Source organism: Mastigoproctus giganteus, chromosome 6, assembly GCF_048544385.1.
Source record: "Mastigoproctus giganteus isolate SK-2022 chromosome 6, ASM4854438v1, whole genome shotgun sequence".
Classification (NCBI taxonomy): Eukaryota; Metazoa; Arthropoda; class Arachnida; order Uropygi; family Thelyphonidae; genus Mastigoproctus; species Mastigoproctus giganteus.
In genome coordinates this window covers 65911519-65932861 of record NC_143580.1, presented here as the reverse complement: position 1 = coordinate 65932861, position 21343 = coordinate 65911519, and positions in this window count along the sequence as shown.

The following is a 21343-nucleotide window of genomic DNA, read 5'->3' as shown; positions in this document are numbered from 1 at the left end:
TTCGTAAAAAATGAACATCTGGTTTTGGTTTCCATTGACATAGAGAAGGCATTTGACACTACCTGGCGTCATGGCATTCTCAGCGACCTCCATGCCCTTGGTCTAAGGGGCAACCTTCCTATATTTATCAGAAACTTTCTCCAGAACCGTTCGTTCCAAGTCCGATACCACAACTCTCTTTCTAAGACATTTTTACAGGAAGAAGGAGTGCCACAAGGTTCTGTATTGAGTGCAACCCTCTTCGCCCTTAAAATTGATTCTATAACAAAAGAACTCCCAAATACAGTTGAGACCTATCTTTATGCGGATGATCTATCCATTTCTTGCCATTCTCAGAATATGAGATCCATTGAACGGCAACTGCAGTTATCCTTGAATAAGGTGCAAAGTTGGGCAGGACTCAATGGCTATCGTCTATCTCAGCAGAAAACTGTTGCAGTCCACTTTTGTAATCAACGAAAAATGCATACAGATCCTGAACTTCAGATGTCAAATTTTCCCATTCCAGTGACCAACAATATCAGATTCTTGGGATTAATCCTTGACAGAAAATTAAATTTCCTTGAACACATTAAATCGCTACGTACTTCCTGCCTTAAAAAACTGAACATACTGAGAGCTTTATCTGCAATGTCTTGGGGAGCAGACCGTACATCTTTGCTTCTGCTATATAGAGCATTGATCAGATCCCGTTTGGATTATGGTGCTCCAATCTACGATTCTGCCCGAAAGAGTACACTACGCTGGTTAGATCCTATACAGCATAGTGCACTGCGGATTGCCCTTGGCGCATTCAGGACATCCCCTACCCAAAGTTTATATATTGAAGCACATGAGCCCCCTCTTTGTCTCCGCAGGAAAACACTACTTCTTAAGTATGCAGCCCGAATACAAAACTGCTGTCAGCACCCTATTGGGCCGTATCTCTTTAATCCACCACTGCAAAACCTTTATAGAAACAAACCCAGTAAAATAAGACCGGCAGGCTTACGACTAATTGAAATAACACAGAGTTGGAATATTCCTAATGTCAACAGGCTAGACATAATGAAATGCTCACACCCACCTTGGACACCTCCTCCACAATTAACTTGTGATACTTACCTTCAAAAATGGGGAAAGAATCTTTTACCGTCACTGAACATGAAACAACTCCATGCAAGCCATATTCAGAAATATGCTAGTTTATTGCCAATATATACTGATGGCTCCAAATCACACTCAGCTGTTGGAGCAGCAGCAGTATTTCCCTCTACAATCATTTCTGCTTCCCTTCCACCTGAGTATAGCAGCTTCTCTGCAGAACTTCATGCAATAAAGTTAGCTTTAGAAAACCTGAATCTCTACCCATCTCTAAAATATATTGTATATACTGACTCTCTAAGCTCAATTACAGCAATACAAAACTTTCGTTATAAGGTTCATCCTATATTAAACCAAATCAGAAGCCTATTATTAAAAATTGAGGAACGTCATCAATCAGTGACCTTTTGTTGGATCCCAGCCCATTCGGGGATAAAGGGGAACGAACTCGCTGACAAAACTGCCAAAAATCCAACAACTTATGATTTAACCCTTGCTCCTATTCCAATCTATGACTATAATCATATCATACAAACAACATGTCTTGCGATGTGGAAAGAGATATGGGACACCCAAAGCAATAATAAACTTTATCAGTTGAAACAGGATCCACAGCTTTGGCGCTCTAGCATCAAAACAGTACGAAGAGAAGAAGTAGTGCTTGCACGAGCACGGATAGGACATACATATCTGACTCACCTTCACCTACTTACAGGAGAGGATCCTCCTCATTGTCCACACTGTTCCTCGCACTTATCAGTCAAACACATTCTCGTTGACTGCCCTCACTATGATCAGGACAGAATATCCATCCTCCTTTCCCTAAAAAATTTTCCGGAACCGAAGACATTAAAAAATATTATAGGTGACGATGCAAACATCAATGAATTCTTCTCTTTTTTGAAAAAAATTGGATTGTATCATAAATTTTAAAACATCACTCTAATAAGCCATAAATTGATTCTATCCAAAATTTGAGTTTTATTATTTTCCTATGAATAGGCGCACTATAGCCCCAGCAGCTTGTGCGCCATTAAACCCCCATCACAACAACAACAACATAGTCTCTACATAGAAGCTCATGAGCCCCACTAACTTTACGCAGGAAAACACTGTTATTGAAATATGCTGTCAAGATACAAAGTTGTGCCTCTCATCCCGTTCAGTCATACCTTTTAAACCCACCATTAGAAAACCTATACAGAAACAAACCCAGCATAGTTAAACCAGTTGGTCTTCGCCTTCTTGAACTGGTGCAGGTTTGGAATATTTCCATCCGGAAAGTACAGCAGATACCAACCTTTGCTCAACCACCATGGGCTCCTCCTCCTCTTCCAACATGTGACACTTACCTCTGCCAATGGAGAAAGAATACTTTGCAAGCAACAAACTTCAAACAAATTCATGATGTTCACATTCAAAGATATATTGATTTCTACCAAATTTATACAGATGGCTCTAAATCTAATTCAAATGTTGGAGCAGCTGCAGTGTTTCCAAATACAGTTGTATCAGTATCCCTTCCATCAGATTTTAGTATATTTTCTGCTGAATTGTATGCAATAAAACTTGCTTTAGAAAATCTCTATTCCGACTGTTCTTTAAAATCTGTTATTTATACTGATTCCCTCAGCTCAATCATGTCGCTAAGTAATTGCGAAGATAAATTTCACCCTGTTCTAGATGAAATCAGAAGCTTGTTACTACAAATCAAAAAACGTCAACAACTGGTTGCTTTTTGTTGGATACCCGCCCATTCCGGTATTTTAGGCAATGAACTGGCTGATAAAGCTGCAAAAAATCCAACTACCTTTGATTTAACCAATATCCCTGTTCCAGCATCAGATTGTGTACTAACCGTTCATGCTGCTTGCCTATCACAATGGACAGCACTCTGGCACTCTCAGACTAATAATAAACTCTTTCAGTTTAAACAAGATCCGAAATTTTGGCGTTCCAGTGTCCGTACATCGAGACGAGAAGAAGTAGTCCTTTCAAGGGCAAGAATAGGCCATACTCCTCTGACACATCTTTATTTACTCACAGGGGACGATCCACCACAGTGTACACATTGCTCTAACATCTTAACTGTTAGACATATTCTCATTGGCTGCCCCTACTATAAACAACACAGAGTTTCATCCTTGATCTCACTGATAAATAATCGTAAACCAATAACTCTTGAAAATCTGATTGGTGATAAGGCAAATATTTCTGAATTTTTTGACTTCCTCAAGCAAACTGGACTTTTTAATAATTTCTGATTTAAAATTTTCTTTTGATTTTATGGAAATTCCTCATCTCTTAAAATAACAAGTGAATAGGCACATTATAGCCATAGATGCTTATGTGCCATTAAGCCTCCATAACAACAACAACAAAGAATGGTTTGATATCTCTGTGAGTAAGCAGACTATCCTGAACTGACTCTGTATACATATTGTAAGAGTTTGATATGAGCGTTTTCACTTCTTTGCGGAGTTGGCTGAATATTTCGTAATATTGGCTGTCACCTGATTGCTTATATTTGTTTCTATAAAATTCTTTGGATTTAATTTTATGTATTAATTCGCTGTTATACCAGTGCGGTTAGGTAGAGCGTGTGGTAAGATGGGATTGAGGAACAATGTCAGATATAACTGAATGGACACAGTTAATCAGGTTGCTGGTGAGCACATCGATGTCATCCATAGCGTCAGCGAGCTGCTTGTCTACGTTTCTTAGAGCTAGGTTGAGCAGAGGCCAGTCAGCCATTCTGAAATTGAATCGTGGAGAACGGGAGCTGCATTTGAAGTTATGAGAGGTCACTGTGATGTCAAAAGTAATTGGCGAATGATCCGAGTGAAATATAGGGTTGTCATTGTGAACATCTATATGAGTAGAGGAAAATATTAGGTCGAGGTAGGCATTTTCTCTGGTTGGAAAATTGCAAATTTGTTCAAGACCATAGCCGTGAAGCATATTAAAGAGAGCCCTAGTCTGCAGTGACGGAGAAGAAGATCCTAAATTGGCCATTTGACAGTTAAAGTCACCCAAAACCATTGCTATGTCGGCAGATTGAATTAGTGGGAAGATAGATTCCAGCGAGCTTTCTAAGTACTGGAGGTCGATATTAGTTAGCTACCCTAGCTACCTAGCTACACTCTATACCTTTCTGAAGCAAATACATATATATTAATTCATCTGATGCTAAAATGGAACACATTATATTACTTTAGGATAATAACATAGGATCTGGCACATTTTGGCCTTAGCTGCCCTTGTGCCCTTAAACACCAGTACCAATACCAGTTTGCAGATACCTTTAGGTGGTGTCGGATTTAATTTTCATTTACTTCAAATTTAATGAGCTCTGAAAAAGATAGTCTTTTTTGGAGTGAGCAGATTTAGTATAGTTTCCGGGTCTGGTAAGTGGAGTGACTTAGGAGGAGGCCTGGGAGATTACTTGCACAGATGGGTTGGGTCAAATAGACTAAGAGATTCAATTCTGAGGTTGGGCAACGGGATTTCTGTCGAGAGTGTTTAAGAACAGTGGTAAAGGTTGAACATTCTTCGGGGGGCATGGAAAAGTGCGGCTAGGATGGAAGAAGTTACGCGCTTGCGAAATTTGATGATACTGGGTTATGTCCAGACTCTAGTGATGGTATGGAAGCAAAAGAGGAAGGAGGATGGAAGAAATAGTGAGGGGGTGTTTTAGGATCATTTGAATGGTTTGCTGTAAACATCTAGGAATATTATTCATTGAAACATTTTGAGACAATTGTTGGAATAATCGCAGTTTCTCGGTTAGATTTAAAGTGAACATTCAGAAATGCATAACGCTAAAAATATTAGAGTTATTCTGAAATATATCAGCTCTCATCATTAACCTGAAAATGTACTTTATATGGAACTGTTATAATTCCCGAGTATACCCCCTTGTTATTTACATAAGCAATAACATTTAAACAGTTTAATCGACAGAAGAGCGATTTAACTCAATATTTTTAAATTAAACTCGAACTTGTTTGGCCCCGAGTGCCAAGCGAGTGACTAAAGCGATTCTATAGTGATTTGAAAGCGATTTTCTTAAAAGAGCGATTGATTGTAGTTGAACGTTAGTTTCTAATTTCCAAAGTTATATAATTTTGCTCTTCTAAAGTAAGAAGTCAGCTTACTCAACAGAAAGGAAAGCCACCTTTCTTCTTGTATATAAAACTAATCTACTAACGCACTAACACTAACAACCTTATCGCTTGGTCACTGGTGGCACCGCTCCTGCCTCCACGTGGCGGGGCTGGAAGCCTGGGAGGAGAAATCCACTCTCCCGGGACTAAAAGGAGCAACTATGGACAACACAAAACAGTCCTACTATGGATCTCTTGATCCAGATCCAAATAGACATGACGACCATGATAATTTGAATAAATCCCATGCTAAGAGACAAAAAAAAGAAGGGACAGATTTTTCTGCTCCTCTCTTCTTAATATTACATTCCTCCACAGACCAACCATTGAGTAAACTCTCCCCATTTTTGATTCAGAAATGTCTCGAAAATGTGGCTGGGCCTCCAAAAATGGTTCGGCGACTAAGATCTGGAGACCTATTAGTGGAGATGAGTGAACACAGACATGCTGAAAGACTCTTGAAAATATCTGCCTTTGGTGGAATTCCCACAAAGGTTACCCCACATGCTACCTTGAACTCCTCTAAAGGGGTAATATCTGAATGGGATCTTCTAAATGTATCAGAGGATGAACTTGTCTCTGAATTAAGCAATCAAAATGTAGTCCAGGCAAAAAGAATTGTCATCAAAAAAGATGGAGAGCCTGTCCCTACACGAACAGTCATATTGACATTTAAGTCACCAAATCTCCCCACAACTATAAAAGCTGGATATCTCAGATGCCATGTTCGACCGTACATTCCCAACCCAGTCCGGTGCTTTAAGTGCCAGAAATTTGGTCATTCGCAAACTGTGTGCAGAGGTATAGTCACTTGTGCTTCTTGTGGTTCAAAAGAACACACACATACAGACTGCAATAGTGAAACCCAAAACTGTCCTAACTGCCATGGAAATCATTCTGCCTTCTCTAAGGACTGTATCCAATGGAAAAGAGAGAAGAACATTCAGAAGTATAAAATAGAGAACAAAGTGTCATATCAAGAGGCAAAGAAACACTTTGCAATCCCTACTAAATCATCTACATACGCCTCAGTTACTAAACAGCTATGCACAATATCAACTCAGACTGACTGCTCTGTCCCTCCGAATATCTCTATATCTGGTTGGGCAAAATCATTACTTACTTCATTAAAAGAACCATCTCCCTCAAAATATGCAACCCAAGAAGTAAATACGCCGGTAACAATACCTCCAGATAAGAATATCAATCAGCAACCAAAAGTACAAACTAAGAGCGCTGAAAGAACTGATGCACACACATTCAGATCTGATACCATGGACACTGATGAAAAAGCAGATGAAGATGACACATTTCTTGAAATTCATCCAGAAGGTGACATTGACACAAGCAGACCAGTCTTCTCAAAGAAGGATAAAGGAAAAATAGACAGGCGTAAGCAAACTACCTCACGCAAGTCAGCAGACACTAGCTAAAACCAAACAATGGATACAGTTATACAATGGAATTGTCGTGGGCTCCGTGCTAACCTTGACGACTTTTACGATCTCCTATCTGAATACAAGCCTGTTGCACTATGCATTCAAGAGACAAATCTCACAAATGCAATATCTATGAAAATTAAGCATTACGATATGTATAGAAAAGATAGAAACTCATCTATTTTAGCTCATCGAGGAGTAGCACTCATAGTGAATTCCTCGGTACCCTCTAGACCTATATCCCTGCAAACTTCTTTAGAGGCAATTGCTGTCCGTGTCACCTTCGGAATCACAATAACATTAGTTTCATTGTATCTATCACCAAATCATACATACACCTTTGCTGATTTAGATAATTTAGTAATGCAAATACCTGCTCCCTTTTGTATTATGGGTGACTGGAATGGCCATCACCCGCTATGGGGTTCTCAACATCTTGACTCCAGAGGACAGATAATTGAAAAAATTTTAGACAAACATAACCTGACAATTTTAAACACTGGTGCTCACACATATGTGCATTTACCATCTGGCTCAACCTCTGCTATTGATCTTTCTATATGCTCTCCAGTGATATTTCCTCTCATAGACTGGACTGTTACTAATAACCCTCGCGGTAGCGATCACTTTCCTATCATCTGTACTTTCTGTATAAGTTCTACTCCTCAGAGTAACATTAGGACAACCTGGAAATTTACTAAGGCGAACTGGATTAAATACCAAGAAATAGCTCACTTAGATGCTATCTTCATAGCAACCCACACAATTGACTCTGCAGTAAGCTACATTACAGATACAATAATGAAAGCATCCGAGACTGCTATACCAAAATCATCATCCAAAATCCGGCTTCATCCAAAAATGTGGTGGAACGAAGCATGCAACAGCGCTAAAAAAGAAAGGAACAAATATTGGAATATTTTCCGAAAACATCCAACCACAGCTAACCTCCTACAGTTTAAGAGAGTCAGAGCTAAAGCTCGTCATATAAGACGGGAGAGTAAAAAAGAAGCATGGGTGCATTATGCCTCCACCATAAACAGATCCACGGATACTTCTACAATATGGAAAAAAATCAAAAGAATTAATGGTAAATACTCGCAGACAACTTCTCCTATTCTACTTGTAAAAGGGAAAGAAATCTCTGAACCTACAGAAATTGCCAATGCCTTAGGTACTACGTTTGAAACGCTTTCAGCTGTTGACACATATGAACCTGCATTTCAATCGCTAAAATCCCAGACAGAAAAATACAAACTAAATTTTAATACTGCCATCCTTCATTCTTATAATCTGCCTCTGACCATGAATGAATTGCGTAATACACTTGCACGAGTGAAAAACAGTGCTCCAGGTCCCGACGGGATTTATTACACCATGATCTGTCATTTAAATGAGGAATCATTAACTGTACTCTTACAACTTTATAACAGAATTTACTTAGAAGAGTATTACCCCGCTAGCTGGTGCCATTCTTATGTGCTAGCCTTCCCGAAACCAGGGAAAGACCACACAGATCCCAAAAATTACCGTCCTATTTCTCTAACCAGTTGTCTGGGAAAAACATTGGAAAAAATAATTAACGCCAGACTGACATGGTTTTTTGACACTCAAAACATTCTAAGCCCAAGTAAGTATGGTTTCCGGAGAAAAAGATGTACGCTTGATCTCATTATCAAGGCCGAAACAAATATCCGGAACGCGTTCCTGAGAAATGAACATCTAGTCATGGTATGTGTTGATATTGAAAAAGCCTTTGATACAACTTGGCGATACGGAATTCTTCAGGACTTGCATAAATGTGGACTTCGGGGTCATCTCCCAAAATTTATTAAGAACTTTCTAGGCAATAGATTCTTTCAAGTCCGATTCCACTCTTCATTATCTCGAACATATGTACAAGAAGAGGGAGTTCCCCAAGGATCAGTGTTGAGCGCCACACTCTTTGCCATTAGGATTGATTCTATTACCAAGTGCATACCTAACACAGTTGACACATACTTGTACGCTGACGATCTTGCCATGTCATGTCATTCTAAAAATATGAGACTTATTGAAAGACAACTACAAGGCACCATTAACAAAATAGTCTCTTGGGCTAAGAACAACGGATATCGGCTTTCAAAACCAAAAACGACTGCTGTGCACTTCTGTCGCAAACGTTCTTTACATCCGGATCCAGACCTTCATTTGGATTCTCATTGTATTACTTTCCAACCTAGTATTAGATTTCTTGGTGTAATATTTGATAAAAAATTAAACTTTCTGGAACATATAAAACATATTCGTACAAGTTGTCTTAGAAAACTAAATATTCTCAGAGTAATTTCTTCTATGTCATGGGGTGCAGATCGTTACGTGTTGTTACATCTATATCGCTCACTGATCAGATCCCGGTTAGACTATGGGTCTCCTGCATATGATTCAGCCAGGCCAAGTGTATTGAAATGGCTCGATCCTGTACATCACAGTGCATTAAGAGTTGCACTGGGGGCTTTTTGCACATCACCAATCTTAAGCCTCTATACCGAAGCCTATGAACCACCGTTACACCTTAGGCGAGAAACTCTACTACTAAATTATGCAGCTAAAATCAGCAGTCTCCCACATCATCCCATGTGGCAATGCCTCTTCATGCCAAAATGGAGAGAAATCTATCAAACTAAATGGCGTTACAACAAACCATCTGGCATTCGGCTTCAAGCTTTGATAACAAGCTGGGGCCTGAAGTTCTCTAACACGCTCCAGGATACTAGCACTGAAACCCAGCCATGGCTTTCCATAGCTCCAGTACATATTGATAGACTTTTTCAGCAATGGGGAAAGAATAACATTCCCGATATCAACATTAGACAAATACATATGGCTCACTCCACCGAGTTTAGCAGCTTCATTCAGCTATACACAGATGGATCCAAAAATGGTAATAAAGTTGGTACAGCTGTAGTACTACCAAACTGCATCATCTCCAGACAGCTTCCACCAGAATGCAGTATTTATACCTCAGAGCTATATGGTATTCTACTAGCCCTAGAGAATATAAAAGAAGCCTCACACGCTAAATCCATCATATATACAGACTCGTTGAGTGCTGTTAATGCTCTACAGGGTAAATCCTTCCCTAGTCATCCTCTGATACAGAAAATTTTTTCAGTTATCAGCACTTCATGGACGTGGACAGCTCGTAATATTTTGCTGGATCCCTGGACACGTTGGAATCCAAGGAAACGAGCAGGCAGATTTAGCTGCTAAAATTGCTACAAATGTGATGCCATCTAATTTCAGGACTCCATATATTGATCAAAAGTCCTTTATCAAACAGATATATAAAGAAGTATGGACACGCATGTGGAAAGATCAGAAAAATAATAAACTTTTTGAAATCAAGAGAGAACCTAAACAGTGGCAATCCAGCATGAGACGAAACAGAAAGGAAGAAACTATTTTAGCCAGATTACGCATTGGTCATACTTTCCTCACTCATAGCTATCTACTAACAAACAGTGACCCTCCACAATGCAGTAATTGTTTATGCCCACTAACAGTAAAGCATATCATCATCGAATTCCCGCAATATCAAAAAGAACGGAAAACAGCTTTTTCCTCTAATTTCCATGATTACAATCATTTAACACTGCAGTGTGTCCTAGGAGATCGAGAGAACATAGATGACATTTTTCTTTTTCTAAAATTTATTCATAAATATCACCTTATCTGAACTGCTATCTCCTGTAAGAAAAACGAAGGAAATATCAGACAGTAATTAGTGCATTATAGCCTAAGTTGCTGATGCACCAATAAATCTAACAAACAACAACAACAACAACGAACTTGTTTCTAATTGCTTTAGCATCTAGTAAAAAGATCACGTGCTCATTTCTACTTATTGTTCTTTCGCTAAGTCAAATTGTATTATTCATTTCTTAGAAAGTACTGTCGCATACTTCTTTTGATCTTGCGGGGGCGTTTTTCATTGTGCGCATCACTTTACTACATTAGTCATGCTAACGAAGAATTGTCACATCAACTGGCACCCAAACCAGAAGACAAAAACAACTTTTGTAAGTTTGGGTTCACCTTCAGTATCGCAAGTTAAAGGGTTAAAAAAACGAAAACAAAGCTTGGTGATTTATTTCTTCCGTGCGTGACTGCATTTTAAAGTTTCACGACTTCCATATTTATGAGGTGTCTTTTGCTGGAACGATCTTGGCTAGATGGCTACTTGAACAATAGGTCATCCAAAGTTCATATCAAAAAACAAACTTAATGCTGTCTTAGTTAGGAAAGGAGTGTGCTGTAACGGCTTCAGCAAGCAGGAAGTATAGCATATTTGTTTATATGTATAGCTCTTTTTACTGCGCGAAAGAGTTCCAAATTCTCGTGACCCTTTTCGAAGGAAAGTTGCTCAGGTCTGCATTCTAAGTACTGAGTTATGCAGAGAGAGAGAGAGGCAGCCTCGCTCATTGAATGCTTTGGACTGTAATGCATTTCTAGTACGTCTTATTTTTCGTTTCACAATGAATCTTAAAAGTAAAATGGTCCATATTCGTTCTACAATGGTTCATCATTAACTAACCTCGCCAGTTCATCTTATTTTTGTCTATTTTAGAGTCTTTATTATAAAGACTGCTTGAAGAAATGATAGATAAACCAGAAAAACTAAAACACAATCATAACAGGCGACTAATGTAATACAGCGATTTTAGTTGCATATAATACAAAAGTAGGAAAGAGTAATATGAACTTCCACATCTAAAAATTACTTCTGGAAGATTGCATTTACATATAAAAATTCTTTGAAGGAAGTTTTCCTTTTCGGAAATAATAAAAAGAGATGAGAGATATTGATTTGAAAAGAACATAGTTCTTAATTTCGATGGGCACATTTTAATCTTTACAGATGTACTTGACTGCATAGAGTCCACCGAGGAGGGTGGAACAGGGAAATAATAAAAATGCTAATTATATAGCTTTGAAAATACACCTAAAGGACCGATTTAATAATGCCATCGGCAAGACAAGTCATTCTGTGTCATTCAAGGGGAGGAGTGGAAATCGAAAAAGTATTTTTTTTTCTTTAGTTCATTCTTTTACCAGTTCTCTCGTTATAACCCTATTATGCAGCATTAAGCCAATTATGCAAAAGAAGCCATTGTTGAAACAAAAGGGGGAAATCCTTGATAAAGATTATATGGGGACTTCCGTTTTGTTTTTAAATCTTTCTGCATGGCTGATATGCCAACTATACAATAGAGGAAACTGTCCATAATATGTGTCTGAGCCTACAGAAATATTTAAAGTATAATCCTTTAATGAAGATGGCAAGACTATCTTGCCATCTTCATTATCTACCAAGAGTTTATTGATATATTTAAGAGATGAGAATGATTTTTAATAGCTTCCTGTCATGATTTCAAATGGAGACAAAACGTATCGAGATAATCCACAGTAAAAGGTAATATAGGACCCTCGTTTTAAGGGAAATGAGTTGAAATGTGTCGTAACATTTCTAATTTTCTCTTATTAAAACAATCGACAAAATTACTCACTCTGACAGAAATATGAAGTTTACTTTCAGTAGATCCGTGAAGACTCTTCTTGAAGGCATCCTGGACGCCTGGAGCAAGGCAACAGTCCTTGCTTTTTTAAAACTAGGAAAGGATCCAAAAGTTCCAACTAACTAGCGTCCTATCGCTCTGATTAGCTGTTTGTGCAAAATGTTCCTTATGCCTGTCCGAAGTTTCTCGCTGTCTCCTCATTTCATCGATATTCTATGGTACACCACCATACCAAATTTTGTCCCGCTTTATCGCAAGCTGCACGAGTTACGCCACCTTTTCTACATGTTCTGTTAATGGAGCATTGTATACTGTTATATATTTATTAGAGTTAAAGGTTCTTGGGGAAGCTTCGAAAAGTGAATAGATTCTTTTTGATCATAAATACAGTTTTCTTTTATTTTGCCCTCGTGGTTAGCACAGTTGGTAGAATCCCCGTCCTCCCCACCGGATGGAAAAGACCCGAGTTCGAATCTCGTCGATGACGAGAGGAATTTTTATGGGTATTTTTCGCAACGTGGCTGAGTTAGTCGGCCTCAGGCGAGGGTAGCATGGTTTTTTCTCCCGGAAATTCGGGTTTTTCATCCATCAAACGGAAAATCGACCTCAGAACATTCGCAATTTACAGACAATATACATCAGCAATACGGCCGTAGTCGCTGATGCTCCTAAAACCCTACTACAACAACCTCCTTTCTTTCTGAGTCTACCTTTCTGTCCTCGCTACCACACACAGGTAATACAGCACATAATTTTTAAAGCAAACATCTCCTCCACCTTGAAACTGCTAACGAATGATACAGGATTTAGATGCAGTGCTCACTTTCCTAAAAAAAAGTATGTAATGCTATAAACATTTCTTTCAAAGGATATATATTTCAAAGAGAGGGATAACTGAAATTATGATTTTATATTTTAATGAGTTTTTTGTGTTTTTTTTACGTTACTGCTTGGTTCACTTCTGTTTTAGTTTCTTGTTAATCCTGTTGTGGACAAGCGGGTTGGTACATTTCATTCCTTTTGGAGTGAAATGTGAAGCGTGTGAAATATGTACACGCCCATGGATTATGAATTCCCTTACAAACTTAAAACACTTTCTTCTGTCCGGTTATGTGGGTGGATACACCTTCCTTCTCTGTCACTCTTTTATAAGACTCTCCCCTTAAGAAACGGATTCTGTATCAGATTACACGTTACAGGGACTGTATTTGAAGAGTGATTTGTAGTTACGAAGCAGTCTGGTAAAGTGTTTAATCCGAATTAAATTGTTGTAATTTATCAACCGTGTTTATACAGAATTCAGAACAATTAATTTACATGGGTGGTACCATGGTTGTCATGTGGTCTATATTTTTCCTCCGGTGTGCTAGTTTACAACTGCAATTAAGATGCCGTTTTCATTTTTCTTTACAATCTGTTACTGGTGCATTTTGTTACATTTTAAGTATTAAATTTGGTGAAAATCTAGATCTGTTATTTTTAGTGAATCCATAAAAGAAATAAAGACGCGAATTCGGCCAATGTGCAGTGATGCTTAATAGACAACCAAAATCAAAGTGACTTCGGAAATTATTCCTAATTAAGCACATAGACATGAGCCATATGATGGAATAAAATGGATTGCCTATTATTACCATTCAGTAACAACCTAAGGATATATAAACAAGGAATATTTCGTATTGTATAAATATGCAAAAGATTAAAAGGGCGCGCAGGTACTCATTTCTAATTTCCAAAGGCAAAGCGGATGTTAGTAAAAAGTATATCCCAGGGGGCATCGTCAAAGGATACAATAGCTGGAATTTCTGGATGGACGATTCCAAGTAATTGCAATTAGTGTTAGAAAAAGCGAAAACACGTTAAAGTATGTTTAATAAGCATTCATAAACGATGCAAAGGTGAAAAGTTAACGAATTTTACTAACATAATGAGAAACAATTTACTCTTCTTCTTTATACACTTCCTTTAAGATTTCCGAACTGTTCGCGTTTTCATTTGTAAAGTTATTTGTAAGTCAAACATCTCGTTAAAAATGAAATGAGAATGTTTGCGTTGAAAAACGAAGTAATTATCGATGCCCATTTCTCCAGGATCTATGATTTACCCTAAAAGGCAAGTGGAGTTGCTGTTGACATCCAATTAAAAGAAGATAATAATAAACATTTACTCATTGTCTCATTGTGATTTGCATCATGGCTTTTATTGAATTATCCGTACACTAGTGCTAAAGTGTTTGTGAATGATTATAATGTTTTTGCAAAACGTCATGTTCCTAAAAGTAAAAATAAATCAATTTTTTATAACGTTCTTGATTTGGTCATAATTGTTACTTAGATTAATTTATTTTTAATTTTAAAACAGTTCTCATAAATAACTATGTGGCTTGCTAAGTGGTCTTATAATTCCAAGCATATTGACATTAATTTTTCACTATTTCCTTTTTTCCCAACTTTTTCGTTATAAACAAATAATTTAATATATTATATTAAAAATAACCTTGCAAATGAATTTAGTAATATAAATATTAGTCAGTAGTTCGCAATGACTTAAATAAACAGTTATTGCGAAAGATATAAATTTCCCTTAGTTCTCCCCTTTCATGAAATAATAATAAGATACATATAAAATGTTCGACTTGTACACTTTCTTTTCGAGGGCTCATTCATTTATAAATGGGAAAATGATTTGATGGACGAGCTCAAAATCTTGCACGATAATTTTCTTATTAAACGATGTTAAGATTCACAACTGTCGCTCTTAGCAATACATGCATTCGAGTATTTTAATTATCTTCTGTTGTTCTTGCCCTACATTTTACTTTTCTTGACATGCATCAGGCTAATCTTTCCTGGTTTCATATGCTTTTTTCATGTAACTTCTTATGCTGTCTACAGAATTTCTTGTCCTGGCCTGATAGTTGTTGTCTGCGATACTTTTTTTGCTGTCTGTAATGGAGATGGGTGTTCATTGTTTCCCTGTCTTGATAGATTTTTTTTTAACGATAAGTGCCAGTTTACTTTCCCATTTTCTTTGTTCAAAGACATCATATTTGATCAGAACTAATGTAAAATCCTAGAGACGTCTATTGTGAGAGAATTGTAAGCCACGTTTCCATTCTTTAATAGTAGCCTGCTGACCTTGTCAGAACTAACGGAACTTAGACTTATATCAGAGGCTTTGCTTGCATCACCAATTGGAATAGAATGCATCTTATACTGGGTTGCTATAAGTAAGGAGTTTATCCTAACGAATATGCTTACTTAATCTATTTATTCATCTATACTGTATCTTGCGATCTTTTGGATTAAAAGCCTTAAAGAAATCGTGAGCGGGTCCTTGTGCCAATAAACCTCAAACAACAACAACAGCATGACGTTAATCGCTGAAGAGCAATATTCAAAAAGGTGGAGTAGTGGGTAGGAGCTGCTTCTTTCATTTGATTTCGTTCTGGTAATTAAATTTACAAGAGAACTAGTAGTAGATACGATTCTGTTAGGAGATGTTAACATGCCAATTCCAAAACATATCGATGCAAAAAGAAATCTTGACTCTCTTCTTGCACAACTTAATCTGAAACAGCTGGTTACTCCAGCTACTAGAGGGAATCAACGGTTAGATGTTGTCTATTACAATACAACTTGTTTCGCTTTAAGTCAGATCACAATCCCATAGCCGTTTAGACCACATTCAATGTTGCTGGACCCGATTAGAGGGACGGCGGAAATTTTAATGGCATGCACAGAACGACCTTTTCTTTAAAGTATATCAAGCCAAACATCATCCTCAAAGAACTTCGAGAATACAAATGGCAAGAAGCCGGCGGAGGAAGCTCTCCAGCTATTGGCACTAAAGCTCACAAAAATTGCATATGAAGAAGCATCAAGGGTCACAAGGATAACCAGGAAATCCAAAAAAACTGGTTTAATCCACAGATAAAATATGTCTTTCGTAAAAAGCAAAGAATTTACAGGAAGTAGCTGAACCCAGGACATCTTAATGACTACATTCTGTACAAAAAATAGAGTGCTCACTTCATAAAGCTGAAAAGACAAGCACATTACGCAGCTGTATTATCAAAGCTCAAACAGGGAAAATGATCGTTGGTGATAACAGAAAAAAAAGGTCTCATGACTGCCGAGGTCTTTAAATTGTCCAAGAAGATATTTGGACAACCTCCCGCGCCCAACCAATTAGCAACCGAAGAAAACAGGAGGAGAATAACTGACCTCCTTCACCGAGTCGCAGTAAAAGAAGAATCCATCTCAAACTTACTCAGAAAGACACCTCTAACGATCATCACAATTACTAAAGAAAACCTCATGAAAGCCATAAATGAACTTCCTAATAAAGGAAATGTTGGTCCTGATAACTTCCCTCTTTTCATGGCAAAAATCAGCAGCCCTTACATTATTGAGGTGTTCCATCACACCTTCAATGAAATCATTCAAAAAGGGATTCTCCCCTGTATATGGAACAGATACATAGCCAGGCCCTTTCCCAAAATAAAGAAATCAAAAAACGCCAAAAACTATAGACCCATAGCCATAAGTTGCACCATCTTGAAATTTTTGAGAAGACCCTTCTCTCAGGCCCCGGGTGCCAAGCGAATGTGACTGAGCGATTCATCTGTGCTTTCACTACGATTTTCTAAAAAGTGAATTGTAGTTATCTTTTACGTTCCTGTCCTTATAAAATTTATTTATTTAATAGCAGCTCTTGTTAAAAAGGTACTTTACAGACCAAGAAAGGAAAGCCACCTTTCTTTATTTCTTATATATTTATTACTAACAACTACTACTTCTCGCTTGGTCACACCAGGCACGGCCCCGGGTGCCAAGCGTTCCGTGGCCAAGCGATTCTAGTGCGTTTTCCAAAGCGTTTTTCTACAGAGAACATTTGAGCGAACAGTTTCTATTTTAGTTTGAAAAACCGTTTTCTTGATTTCTATTGCATAGTAGCTCTCTCGCACTACAAAAGTAGGCAGAAGCCCAGAAAGGGAAACCACCTTTCTGTTTTTTTCTATTAGTACTAACTTACTAACTCAGCCGCTTGGTCACCTCGTGGCACTGCTCCTGCCTCCCCGTGGCGGGGCCGGAAACCTGGGCGGTAAAGATAAACCCCCAGGGCCAAAAGGAGCTATCATGGATTCAAACAATTTTCCACCCTTAGAGCCTTCAAGCTCAAGACATGAATCCTCTCATGATATTAATCAACCAAAAAGGCTTCGAACTGAAGCACAGCGTCCAGACATCCCTAATTTTCTTGTGATACACTCTCTGTCCACGCAGCCCGTGGGCAAGTTATCACCATTTATGATTCAAAGACATCTAGAATCTATTGCAGGATCACCAAAAATGGTGAAGCGACTACAATCAGGAGATCTCCTGGTTGAAACAGCCACATCCAAACATTCTGAGTGGCTATTAAAAACAACTACATTTGGTGGATTACCAGTGTCTGTCACTCCTCACAATACCTTAAATTCATCTAAAGGAGTCATCACAGAATGGGACTTAATTACAGTGTCTGAGGAGGAATTAGTCCAAGAACTTAGCCATCAAAAGGTAATCGCTGCTAAAAGAATTATGACAAAAAAAGATGGAAATCTCATTCCAACTCGTTCCATCATTTTAACTTTTAGTACTCCTGATTTGCCTTCCTCAGTAAAAGCTGGATATTTAAATTGTCGAATTCGTCCATACATCCCAAATCCTCTTCGCTGTTTCAAATGCCAAAAATATGGCCATTCACAGCAGGCATGCAGAGGTGACGCCATCTGTCCTATTTGTGGAGCAAAAGATCATACACAGGCAGATTGTCCAGCCGCAATTCCCATTTGCCCCAACTGCAAAGGCAATCACCCCGCCTTTTCTAAATCATGTGAGATGTGGAAAACAGGTAGGACAATCCAAAAATACAAAGTAGAACATAAAGTCACATATCCTGAGGCACGCAGACAAATAATGTTGACCATGCCAAGTCCATCATATGCCTCTCGAACTCGCAGTTTTCATACAACTGCAATTCAAACAGATGTCTCAATACCGCCCAACGTCTCGCTAGCTAATTGGGTTAAAACAACCTTATCAACCACTGGAAAAGAAAATTCTAAAACAAAAACCAGCCATGCCACCAACACCCCAATTAGTATCCCAACTGATACTGTGACAGTCTCAAATGATGCAGAAAGATTGAAACCCAATAAAGACTCTAAGGAAACTGATCCACCAACCAACACTATGGAAGTGGATATACACCAAAATGATGAAGACCCTATTCTAGAACTCCATGCCAATGACACTATGGATACTGGACGTCCATTATTCCCAAAAAAAGACCGAAAAAAATGCCCTGCACATAAAAAACAGTCAGATGAATCATCTTCAGCCAAACCAAAATAATGCCTAACATCATACAGTGGAATTGTAGAGGACTAAGCAGCCATTCGGATGACATAAGAGATTTAATCTCTCAGTTTAACCCCATAGGTATATGCCTACAGGAAACATTCTTGTCACCCCAAGTTTCGCCGAAATTCTCAAATTTTATGATATACAGACGAGACAGAAGCCCAGAGTCTCCTGCCCGTGGAGGAGTAGCCATTCTTGTAAATACTAACATACCGTCCAGACCGATCCAATTAAGAACCAGCCTAGAAGCTGTGGCAGCTCGGATTGCAGTTGGTATTTCAGTTACCATTGTTTCGATTTACATTCCACCATCTCTATCACTGGCCCAATCAGAACTTGACAACCTCATCGCACAACTTCCAACTCCAATTTGTCTTTTCGGTGACTTTAATGGCCACCATCCATTGTGGGGATCAGCTACAATGGACAGAAGAGGCAAGTTGATCGAGGAATTTATATATAATAATGACCTAAATTTATTAAACTCTGGATCTCCTACCTACATCCACCTACCTACAGGATCTACTTCTCAAATTGACTTGTCAGTTTGCTCACCTTCCATCTTTCCAATCATGACATGGTCTGTATTAACTGATCCTTTTAGCAGTGACCACTTTCCGATCATTTGCTCCTTACAAACAGGAGTAACACCAAATCCTGATAAACGATCCTCTTGGAAGTTTAAAAAGGCGAACTGGGATGGCTATTCTGCTCAAATACTTCTAGACAGATCTTACGTTAAAAAAGAACCTATTGATGATGTAAATACTTACATCACCAATCAGATTCTGACTGCAGCAAATACTTACATTCCAAAATCCAAGACATATCACAATCACCGAAATCACTGGTGGAATGCAGATTGCTTCACTGCCAAACAGGAAAAAAACCGAGCTTGGAATAATTTCCGTAAGAATCCCACCACTAATAACCTCATTGCTTATAAAAGGTTTAAAGCAAAAGCAAGGCAGATTAGACGGAAAGCGAAACGAGACTCGTGGATCGCTTTTGCCTCAACAATCACAAAAGACACCGACACACGCCTCATTTGGAAAAAAATACAGGCACTAAATGGGAAATTCGCTCGTATGCCCTCTCCAATACTTCATTGGAAAGGGAAAGACCTATCTACAGCTGAAGAAGTTGCTAATGCACTTGCTGAATCATTTGCTACAATCTCTGCTTCTGCCTCCTATGGGTCCACATTTCAGAACATCAAAACTAGTGCAGAACGATATAAAATCAACTTTTTCACGAACCGTTCTTTCCCGTACAACCAACCCTTTACATTCATAGAACTTCAAGAATCGTTAAACAGATCTTCAAACAGTGCTGCAGGCCCAGATGGAGTTCATTATGTTATGCTGAAACATTTAATTCAACAAGATTTGAGTACCATGTTAATCTTTTATAATCGGATATTCTCCGAAAATGCCTATCCTTCCTCCTGGCGTCATTCTTTCATTATTGCTTTACCAAAACCAGGAAAAGATCATTCCTGTGTTGAAAACTATAGGCCAATATCTCTCACGAGCTGCCTGGGTAAAGTTTTCGAAAGAATGGTTCACACTAGGCTTACTTACATCCTGGAGTCACAAAATCTCCTTCCAGATCATCAGTATGGCTTTCGGAAGAATAGATCAACGCTGGACGTGCTTATCAAAGCCGAATCTCATATCCGCAATGCCTTTGTCATGAAACAACATCTTGTCATGGTCAACCTAGATCTTGAAAAGGCATTTGACACTACATGGCGTCATGGGATTATTATGGACCTTTACCACTTGGGGCTTAGGGGCCATTTGCCGAAAATAATTCAAAATTTTCTGCAATTGCGTTCTTTTCAGGTCCGATATAAAAATGTACTCTCTGCATTTCACATTCAGGAAGAAGGAGTCCCGCAGGGATCGATACTTAGTCCAACACTATTTTCAATCCGAGTTAGCAGCATAACACGAGACATCCCAAAAACTGTTGAAACTTACATGTACGCAGATGACCTTACAATTTCTTGTCGATCTCAAAGTATGAACACCATCGAACGGCAGCTCCAACTTGCTATTACCAAAATACAATCGTGGACTTCACGGAATGGCTACAAACTATCAGAAAAGAAATGCACTCTCACCCACTTTTGCAAGAAACGAACTCTCCATCCCGATCCGGAATTACAAATAAACAATATTCCAATCCCGCTTGTAAGTACCATTAAATTCCTTGGAGTGATATTAGATAGCAAGCTGAATTTTCAAGCTCACATCTCTCATTTAAGAAATACATGTCTAAAGCATCTGAATATACTGCGATCAGTCTCGGCTATGTCATGGGGCGCTGATCGGTATACACTATTGCACCTTTATAGAACTTTAATCCGGTCACGGCTAGATTATTGTTGTCCGGTGTATGACTCTGCCAGGAGCACTACTTTACAACGTCTAAATATTGTCCAGCACAGTGCTCTCAGGACTGCGTTGGGCGCTTTTAAGACTTCTCCAATCCAGAGTCTCTATATCGAAGCACACGATCCTCCATTACATCTTCGTAGGAAATCATTATTGCTCCACTATGCTGCTAAGATCCAGAGTCTTCCATCTCACCCCAGTTGGGAGTATCTTTATAATACTCGGTGGGATTTGATATATGACAGCAAGCCAAATGAAAACAGACCTGCTTCACTAAGGATTAAA